Genomic DNA, 11,482 nt, shown 5'->3' on the forward strand with positions numbered 1-11,482 from the left:
GCGTAGAAAAAAAAAAAAAAAAAAAAAAAAAAAAAAAATATTTAATGGTGACTCTTCAGGGCTTACCAGCTCACAGAATGAAATTAGCCTTTCTCTGGAAAGTTGCCAAAGCAGTCACATTTCTAGAATGTTTTAAATCAATTGGAAGGCAACTTCATATACATTCAACTCTTGATCCTATAATGCTTGAACAGGTCCTGGAGGTATTTTCCTAATTTTACAGAAAAGCAAGTCAACGTTCATCCTATAAGGGGAGTAACATACCTAAGTTGTCCAAGTTTATACAAGTTGTAAGGGGTGGAGCCCATCCTGGTACCCACATTGGGAATCTATGGCCACATGATACAGGGACTGAGGAGAGTATTTGCCCAGGGACCTCTGTTGTTGTCTTTGTCTTTTATCTGGTGGACGGTGGGAGGGTGCTGCACTACAACAGCCTGCCTCTAAATCGTTCAGGCAAACATCAGCCCTCTTCTTCCAGACATTCTAGGTGCTCTGGAAATACTGGAGAGTTTGTTTTCTATGTGCCCAGGAGGTCTGCATGTCAGCTCCCTTTATGGAATCAAGCCTGCGGCAACCTCAAAACAAAAGGTCCTTCCAAAGAAGATACACAAATGGCCAATCAGTACATGCAAAGATACTCAACATCCCTAATCACTAGGGAAAAGAAAATCAAACCTACAAGAGGATACTAACTCACACCCATTAAGATGGCTAACATACTTTTAAAAAATACAGAAAATGACGAGAGTTGACAAGGATGTGGAGTAATTGGAACCCTTGTGCACCCTTGATAGGGATGTAAAATGGCAGAGCCACAGTGGAAAACATTATGGCAGTTCCTCAAAAAATTAAAAGTAAAATTGTCACATGATCTAGTAATTCCATTTCTAGGAATATACTCAAGAAACCTGAAAACAAGGTCTTAAAGAGATATTTGTACACTGATGTTCATGGCAGTATTATTCACAATAGCTAAAATGTGGAAGCAACACAAGTGTCCATCAATGCATACATGAAAGGATAAATAGAATGTGGTATTTACATATAATGGAATATTATTCAGCCTTAAAAAAAAAAGAAGGGGTTTCTGACACATGCTACATCATGGATGAACTTTGAGGACATTATGCTAAGTGAAATAAGCCAGTCACAGAAGACATATACTGTATGATTCCATTTATATTATGTACTTAGAGTAGTCAAACTGATGGAAACAGACAGTAGAATGGAGGTTGCCAGGAGCAGGGAAAGGCGGGAAGGGGGAGTTAGTGTTTAATGGGTACAGAGTTTCAGTTTGGGAAGATGAAAATGTTCTGGAGATGGATGGTGGTGATGATTGCACAACATTATGAATGTACATAATACCATTGAACTGAATTCTGCACTTAAAATTTCATGTTATATGTAGTTTACCACAATAAAAAAATAAGAACAAAACAAAGCAAAACAAATGTTCCACTACAGTCACCTAAGACCTGAAAGTTTAAGTCTCTACAAACTGCTTCCCCTGCCATTGTGCCCCTACTCCTTCTCCACTGTAAGTCTGAACTTAACACATACTTAGCTTTTCAGTATGATGGAGTATCCAGATACTATAGTGTGTACAGACTAAATATCAGTGAGAGAAGTGCAAATCAAGCCATCAAAGAGGTTTGATTTATACCCTTTCCTTGATGATTAGAAGTATCTCTAGGATCTTCATTCTTTTCAGGCTTGAGACCAATTAAAATGCAAATCTTTCCAAGAGAGAATGTTTTAAGCATTTTCATCTTTGAATGAAATTCAGATCCTTTATCTTCTGTCTCTTTTTCTAAAACAAAGCTTCTTTTAATTACAAAGGTAATGGAGAAAAAGGGTTAATAGGAATACACACCAAGAGCTCTTACAAACTGTCAAGATGGAGACAAACGGCCCAAAAGAAGGAGTGGTGAGAAGATAGAGACAGAGCAAATCCAGGTGGCCCCTGAACAAAGAAAAAAATGGTTAAAGTCACTTAGCAGCAGGAAAATGAAAATAACAAAATAGCACTTTATATTCATAAAGCTGGCAACTTTTAAAAAATGCTATATCACCTATTGAGGACAGGAATATGCCATAAAGGGTGCATTCATACACAGTTTGTAAAAATGTGAAGACTTTTCATTTTAGAAAAGCAATCTGTTGGAATACTTTATTTTCTACTTATTTTGTTTTATTTTATTATTTTATTTTATTTCTTTGGCTGTATTGGGTCTTCGTTGCTGCGCACGGGCTTTTTCTAGTTGCGGTGAGCGGGGGCTACTCTTCGTTGCAGTGCACAGGCTTCTCATTGTGGTGGTTTCTCTTGTTGCAGAGCAGGGCTCTAGGCATGGGGGCTTCAATTGTTGCAGCACACGGGCTCAGTAGTTGTGGTGCATGGGCTCAGTATTTGTGGCTTGCAGGATCTAGAACACAGGCTAAGTAGTTGTTGCGCATGGGCTTAGTTGCTCCATGGCATGTGGGATCTTCCCTGACCAGGGATAAAACTTGTATCCCCTGCATTGGCAGGCAGATTTTTAACCACTGCACCACCAGGGAAGTAAAAGTACATATATTCTTCCACTCTCTGGTCCCATCCTTAAAAATCTACCCCAAGAAATGAAGTGAAACCCCCTCTTCCTCTTTTAGGCAGTATGTAGAATATGGATGGATAAATAGGAGATATATATACATATATATATAAATTGTATTAGTTCCAAGTGTACAGTAAAGTGATTCAGTTATACATATATATATTCACATATATATATATATGAATATATAGGATATATATATCTACATATATATTCATATATATGTGTACATATGTGAATGTTTGCTACATAGTGCCATAAAAGAAAAAAAATTAAGCTTTGTACATTCTTGCCATGGACTATGGTACAACCACTAAAAAAAAAATTAGAGCCACGTCAGATGACTTAGATGAAATTCCATGAAGAATTGCTGAGTAGGAAAATCCTTGTGTAGGAAGTGTAGCCCATTTTGGTAAAACAAGTAATCACTCACACACACACACACACACACACACACACACACACACAAAACATGCACACACATACCCTCTATATCACCCACAGAGGATCCTAGGATTATATTTGTATAAGAATGTATGTTCCTGAAGACATATGGAAGGTTTATTACTAGGTAATTCACATTATTTCCCTGTGGAGAAGTAGGCTGATGTGGGTAGAGAGAGAAGAGGGGGAGATGAGTTTACAAGTTGAAAAGAAGAAGAAAAATAAAAAAAGGAACAAAAAATGAAATGTATGTTTTGCATTGCTGTTTTCTATATGCCAGTATACATATAAATAAATTTATTATGAAAGATAAAACCAAAATATAGTACCTTTTATAACTAAAAATATGGAAAAAAAAATGAGGCTTCATGAGAGATACTGCCTGCCACTCTTGGGATTATACTTATACTTTGCCCAATAAAAAAAAAAAAGTAACTCATCATTCAATATGAGTTTTGATGATGCAAAATGTTCATTTGGCAATTTCCTTGTAAATGAAATAGCTATCATTTTGCTGTTCTGTGTATCTCTGGTTCTAAGAAGCAGAGGTAGTAAGGAGAGGATGGTTCATAGTTCAGCATCATGACCTAAAAATGTAAATAGTGGTGTCATCTATAATAAGTAGTAAAACAAAACTTCATCAGTTATTGTTCTGAGTAGTAATCAAACACAAGTAACCAAGTTATACATACAAAACTCATTTCCCAGTTCTAGGAAGGTGTCTTAGAAAGGAGTAGCTAAAGAGAGCAATGCAGAACCATACTTGCCTCTGCTTGCAAGATATACCTCTCAACACACGATCATCCTCTAAACTGGTTTCCTAATTTGTGTTTCTAAAACTGAAGATGGGGCTGTTTAATGCTATGAAATTCCCATTCCTGATTTATTCATTTTGATTCATCTCTCTGTTGGCCAGTATATAAGTGTGAATTTATTTTCAAAAATCATAATACACAGATGATCAATTTTCAAAATATTTGAAATTGTACCTATGAAGCTTTTACATCCTAGAGGAAACTTGATTAGTGACAATAAAGATGAATCACAGTCTATTTCCCTTAGAACTTAGCAGATGCTTTTCCATTACCTTCAGTGTTTTCAGCAGAAAAGTTTGAGGTCAGACCAGTTTGTGTTATTTTTTAGGTAATTTTATTGTTTCCTTTTTTAGTCCACTGTGCTTATATGATGTTTACTTTAATAATTTAATTATCTTGCCAGCCTGTTAATTTTTCCACTGAGGTTGCTTGTACTGTTATGAAACAATTTGATATGCATATCCTAGTTTTTTTAAAAAACACTGTAAAGTTTTCTTTAATGTTGTCTTTGAGCTTTGTTTCTGTTCCAGTTGTCCTGTCTTCTTACAGAACTCATAACTCCTTAGAGTCCACCTCCATTTTGTTATCAATATCTACTATATTCTCACAAATATGTTTTTCTTTGAATGCTGAAATCTGTTCCTGATATCACTAGTGTTTTCTTTCTTTCAATATGAGTTCTACCCTTTTCTTCTTTCAGTTCTTGCTTTAATTCTGCAATTGCATTTTTAGTTTAGTCTGTGTAACTGGTATGATACATCATACTTAAGATATTATGCAAAGGCTCAGAATTGGAAATTTCTTCATTGTGTAAGCTAGCTTAACTTCTCTCAAACAGGTCTCATTTCCACAGATGCCAAAATACATAATATTATTATTTCTAATAACTCTTTAAGATATATTGATATATACCTAAAATTATATATATATATGTATGCATACACTATTCCAGCTGTAACAAATTTAGTGGGTTAAAACAACACTAATTTATTACCTTAGAGTTCAGGAGGTCTGAAGTCTAAAATGGATTGGCAGGGTTGTGTTCCTTCTGAAGACTCTAGGGAACAATCTATTTCCTTGCTTTTTTCCAACTTCTAGAAACCACCTTCCCTGGGCTTGTGGCCACACATCACTACAGCCTCTGCTTCAGCCACATATATTTCTCTAACTCTGACCCTCCTGCTTCGTTCTTAACCCTTATGATTACATTGGATAATTCAGAATAATCTCCCCGTCTCAAGAACCTTATTCACATTTGCAAAGTTACCTTTTGTCATGTAAAGTACCGTGTCTATGAGTTTATAGAATTAGGACATGGACATCTTTGGCAGGCCATTATTCAGCCGACTATAATTAAATTCATATATGATTCTCTCAGTCACTGGCAAATTTACAAATGCCCACTAGACCTTTTCTTTAACTTCCCCTTCCAAGTTGCTTGATTTAACAGAAAGGGTGGCTGGATCTTTATCACCTCCTTTTATAATAAATGGGTAAATAATAAGTAAATGCTTTCCTGAGTTCTATGAGCCCCTCTAGCAAATAAATCAAACCAGAGGAGGGGATTATTGCAAACTTGGATTGATAACTGGTGGGTCAGAAACAGGTGACAGCCTGAACTTGCAAATGGCATCTGAAGTGGGAAAAGGGGGCAGCCTTGTAGGATTGAGCCCTTCATCTGTGGGATCTGAAGCTATTGCCACATGTAGATAATGTGAGAGTTAAATTGTAGGGTGTGCAGCTGGTGTCACAGAGAATACTTAGTGTAGGAAAAACCCCAAACATCTGGTGTCAGGAGCATTGTAAGTGTGGTAATTGTGTGAGGGCCAAGGTGCAGCACAAAGGAGAAGGTGAATGAATTCTTCCTACACCAGGTCTTCTTGTGTTTTACTGTTCAAGTCAAACTGTTCCTCGGATTTTTTTTTTTCAGGTCCTGGCAATAGATCACACGCCATTTATCACTTTGGCTATAATATTTTCTTGGTTCTCCAAGTTACTGTTGCTGTTGTTTACTTTTCAAATTCATACTTAACCAAAGCACCCTCCATCCAGGACTAGTTCTAAGTGATGCACCCTAAACCCCACTCACTGCCCACTTGACGCTGACTAGAAATCTCTTCCAAGAGCTTCAGCTGGAGTTATTTCCATGCCAAAGTCCCCACCCCGATTCCCATACCAGTTACTCTACTAGGCAAAAATTGGATCTTATCGAAATCTTACTGCCTGGTTTGTGGTATACTAAACGGATATAAAAACTACACTTCGTAGAAGTAACCACTTCTCTGAAGGACCCATCTTACAGGCAACACACGCCCTGCAGTGACATTCACTCTGGCCATTCCCCACTTTACTGCCATTAACAGCTCTCCCATCACAGGAAGTCACCAAGTGTGGCTCCTTATCTTTTTTTCTGGGAGATAAATAATTCCTATCAACGTTACAAAGTTAAGTGTTAATCGGGAGGAAATAAAAGAGAGAAACTGAATTCTGAGAGCCTTCAGAAAGCTGTATCATATTTCTAAAGAGCCTAAATGGTGATTGTTAGGGGAGCAGAAGGTATGGAGAAATGAAAAGGAGAAAGGGAGTGTAAAGAAAGGACTCTTTTTTTTTTTTTTTGCGGTACACGGGCCTCTCACTGTTGTGGCCTCTCCCGTTGCGGCCTCTCCCGTTGCGGAGCGCAGGCTCCGGATGCGCAGGCTCAGCGGCCATGGCTCACGGGCCCAGCCGCTCCGCGGCATGTGGGATCTTCCCAGACCGGGGCACAAACCCGTGTCCCCTGCATCGGCAGGCGGACTCTCAACCACTGCACCACCAGGGAAGCCCCTAGAACCTTTTGATATATGTCCTCATGGCATAGCATGTGTGATGAGTTTTCCTTTTTTGGACAACCTTCCAGCTAGTGGGAATTATTCTCAATTTTGTTAACAGCCATCTGTCAATGGTTGTGTTAATTTTTATCTTTTTCTGTGTCTTCATAGGGGTGAGGGCTACTATTCGGATGACATTTTAAACAAAAGTTCTCACACTTTCTTTCTCCTGTAGGAGGAGACAAGAAAGGACTGAGGAGGAAGGGGAGATGGAAGATCAAGAGGAAGAAACATGGACCTTGAAGATGATGGAGGAGTAAGACATGGAGATCACCTTCCTCCCCAAAAATACATCAGAAGTACATCTACACATGGAACAACTCCTACAGAACACCTACTGAACACTGGCAGAAGATCTCAGACTTCCCAAATGGCAAGAAACTCCCCACCTACCTGGGTAGGGCAAAAGAAAAAAACAAAGGCAAAAGAATAGGGACAGGACCTGCACCTCTGGGAGGGAGCCGTGAAGGAGGAAGTTTCCACACACTAGAAGTCCCTTCACTGGCGGATATGGATGGTGGCGGGGGGGAAGCTTTGGAACCACGGAGAAGAGCGCAGCAACAGGGGTGCAGAGGGCAAAGCAGAGAGATTCCTGCACAGAGGATCAGTGCTGACCAGCACTCACCAGCCTGAGAGGCTTGTCTGCTCACCCGCCGGGAAGGGTGGGGGCTGGGAGCTGAGGCTCGTGCTTCGGAGGTCAGATCCCAGGGAGAGGACTGGGGTTGGATGCGTGAATACAGCCTGAAAAGGGGTAGTGGACCACAGCTAGCAGGGAAGGAGTCCGGGAAAAAGTCTGGAACTGCCTAAGAGGCAAGAGACCATTGTTCCGGGGTGTGGGAGGAGAGGGGCTTCAGATCACCGCCTAAACGAGCTTCAGAGATGGGCGTGAGCCGCGGCTATCAGTTAGGACACCAGAGACGGGTATGAAACGCTAAGGCTGCTGCTGCAGCCACCAAGAAGCCTGTGTGCAAGCACAATTCACTATCCATACCTCACCTCCCAGAAGCCTATGCAGCCTGCCACTGCCAGGGTCCTGTGATCCAGGGACAGCCTCCCCAGCAGAATACACAGCATGCCTCAGGCTGGTGCAATGTCACGCCAGCCGCTGCAGGCTCACCCCACATTCCGTACCCCTTCGTCCCCCCAGCCTGAGTGAGGCAGAGGCCCCTAATAAGCTTCTACTTTAACCCTGTCCTGTCTGGGTGGGAACAGACGCCCTCAGGTGTCCTACATGCAGAGACGGGGCCAAATACAAAGCTGAACTCCAGGAGCTGTGCACACAAAGAAGAGAAAGGGAAATTTCTCCTAGCAGCCTCAGAAGCAGCATATTAAATCTCCACAATCAACTTGATGTACCCTGCATCTGTGGAATACATGAATAGAGAATGAATCATCCCAAAATTGAGGTGGGGAACTTTGGGAGCAACTGTAGACTTGGGTTTCCTTTCTGCATCTAATTTGTTTCTGGTTTTATGTTTATCTTAGTTTAGTATTTAGGGTTTATTATCACTGATAGATTTGTTTATTGATTTGGTTGCCCTCTTACTCCTTTTTTTAAATATATATATATATATTTTTTTTTTTTTTCTTTTTCTCTTTTTGTGAGTGTGTTTTTTTGTGAGTGTGTATGTGTATGCTTCTCTGAGTGCCTTTGTCTGTATAGCTTTGCTTTTACCATTTGTCCTAGGGTCCTGTCTGTCCGTTTTTTGTTTTGTTTTGGGATTTTTTTGGTTCTTTTTTTTTGTTTGTTTGGTTTTTTTTAGTACACTTTTTAGCACTTGTTATCATTGGCAGATTTGTATTTTGGTTTGGTTGCTCTCTTCTTTCTTCCTATATTTTTCTCCTTTTTTTTTATTACTATTCAATATATTTTTTAATAATTATTTTTATTTTAATAAACTTTCTTTCTTTCTTTCTTTCCTTCTTTCTTTCTTTTTTTCTCCCTTTTCTTCTGAGCCGTGTAGCTGACAGGGTCTTGGTGCTCCAGCTGGATGTCAGGCCTGTGCCTCTGAGGTGGGAGAGCCGAGTTCAGGACATTAGTCCACCAGAGACCTCCCACCTCCATGTTATATCAAATGAAGAAAGCTCTCCCAGAGATCTGGATCTCAATGCTAAGAGCCAGCTTCGCTCAATGACCAGCTAGCTACAGTGCTGGACACCCTATGCCAAACAACTAGCAACACAGAAACACAACCCCACCCATTAGCAGAGAGGCTGCCTAAAATCATAATAAGGTCACAGACACACCAAAACACACCACTGGACATGGTCCTGCCCACCAGCAAGACAAGATCCAGCCTCATCCACCAGAACACAGGTACTAGCCCCATCCACCAGGAAGCCTGCACAACCCCCTGAACCAACCTTACCCACTGGGGGAAGACAAAAATAATGGGAACTACAAACCTGCAGCCTGCTAAAAGGAGATCCAAAGCACAGTAAGTTAAACACAATGAGAAGACAGGGAAACACCAGCAGATGACGGAGCAAGGTAAAAACACACCAGACCAAAAAAAAAATGAAGAGGAAATAGGCAGTCTACCTGAAAAAGAATTCAGAGTAATGATAGTAAAGGTCATCCAAAATCTTGGAAATAGAATGTAGAAAATACAAGAAACATTTAACAAAGACCTAGAAGAACTAAAGAGGAAACAAACAATGATGAACAACAGAATAAATGAAATTTAAAATTATCTAGAAAGAATCAATAGCAGAATAATGAGGCAGAAGAATGGAGAAGTGACCTGGAAGATAAAATAGTGGAAATAACTACTGCAGAGCAGAATAAACAAAAAAGAATGAAAAGAACTGAGGACAGTCTCAGAGACCACTGGGACAACATAAAACACACCAACATTTGAAATATAGGGGTTCCAGAAGAAGAAGAGAAAAAGAAAGGGACTGAGAAAATATTTGAAGAGATTATAGTTGAAAACTTTCCTAATATGGGAAAGGAAATGCTCAATCAAGTCCAGGAAGCATAGAGAGTCCCATACAGGATAAATCCAAGGAGAAACATGCTAAGACACATATTAATCAAAGTATCAAAAATTAAATACAAGGAAAAAATATTAAAAGCAGCAAGGGAAAAACAACGAATGACATACAAGGGAATCTCCAAAAGGTTAAAAGCTGATCTTTCAGCAGAAACTCTACAAACCAGAAGGGAGTGGCAGGACATTTAAAGTGATGAAAGGGAAAAACCTACAACCAAGATTACTCTACCCAGCAAGTATCTCATTCAGATTCGGCAGAGAAATTAAAATCTTTACAGACAAGCAAAAGCTGAGAGAATTCAGCACAACGAAACCAACTTTACAACATATGCTAAAGGAACTTCTCTAGGAAGGAAACACAAGAGAAGGAAAAGACCTACAATAACAAACCACAAACAATTAAGAAAATGGTAATAGGAACATACATATCGATAACTACCTTAAATGTAACTGGATTAAATGCTCCAACCAAAAGACAGGGACTGGCTGAATGGATACAAAAACATGACCCATATATATGCTGTCTACAAGAGACCCACTTCAGACCTAGGGACTATACAGACTGAAAGTAAGGGGATGGAAAAAGATATTCCATGCAAATGGAAATCAAAAGAAAGCTGGAGTAGCAATTCTCATATCAGACAAAACAGACTTTAAAACAAAGACTATTACAAGAGATAAAGAAGGACACTACATAAAGATCAAGGGATCAATGCAAGAAGAAGATATAACAATTGTAAATATTTATGCACCCAATGTAGAAGCACCTCAATATATAAGGCAAATGCCAACAGCCATAAAAGAGAAAATCGACAGTAACACATTAACAGTAGGGGACTTTAACTCTGCACTTTCACCAATGGACAGATCATCCAAAATGAAAATAGATAAGGAAACACAAGCTTTAAATAATACATTAAACAAGATGGACTTAATTTATATTTATAGGATACTCCATCCAAAAACAATAGAATACACTTACTTCTCAAGTGCTCATAGAACATTCTCCAGGATAGATCATATCTTGGGTCACAAATCAAGCCTTGTTAAATTTCAGAAAATTGAAATTGTATCAAGTATCTTTTCCAACCACAATGCTATTAGACTAGATATCAATTACAGGAAAAAATCTGTAAAAAATAGAAACACATGGAGGCTAAACAATACACTACTTAATAACCAAGAGATCACTGAAGAAATCAAAAATAACTATAAACAAATGACAATGAAAACACAGTTACCCAAAACCTATGGGATGCAGCAAAAGCAGTTCTAATAGAGAAGTTTATAGCAATACAATCCTACATCAAGAAACAAGAAACATCGCAAATAAACAACCTAACCTTACACCTAAAGCAATCAGAGAAAGAATAAAAATCCCCAAAGTTAGCAGAAAGAAAGAACTCATAAAGATCAGATCAGAAATAGATGAAAAACAAATGAAGGAAACAGTAGCAAAGATCAATAAAATTAAAACTTGGTTCTTTGAGAAGATAAACAAAATTGATAATCCATGATCCAGACTCATCAAGAAAAAAAGGGAGAAGACTCAAATCAACAGAATTAGAAATGAAAAAGGAGAAGAATCAACTGACACTGCAGAAATACAAAGGATCAGGAGAGATAGTTACAAGCAACAATATGCCAATAAAATGGACAACCTGGAAAAAATGAACAAATACTTAGAAAAGCACAACCTTCAGAGACTGAACCAGGAAGATATAGAAAATATAAACAGACCAATCACAAGCACTGAAATTGAGACT

The sequence above is a fragment of the Neophocaena asiaeorientalis genome, unplaced genomic scaffold (genome assembly GCF_003031525.2).
Source record: "Neophocaena asiaeorientalis asiaeorientalis breed wild unplaced genomic scaffold, Neophocaena_asiaeorientalis_V1.1 scaffold297, whole genome shotgun sequence".
Taxonomy (NCBI): Eukaryota; Metazoa; Chordata; class Mammalia; order Artiodactyla; family Phocoenidae; genus Neophocaena; species Neophocaena asiaeorientalis.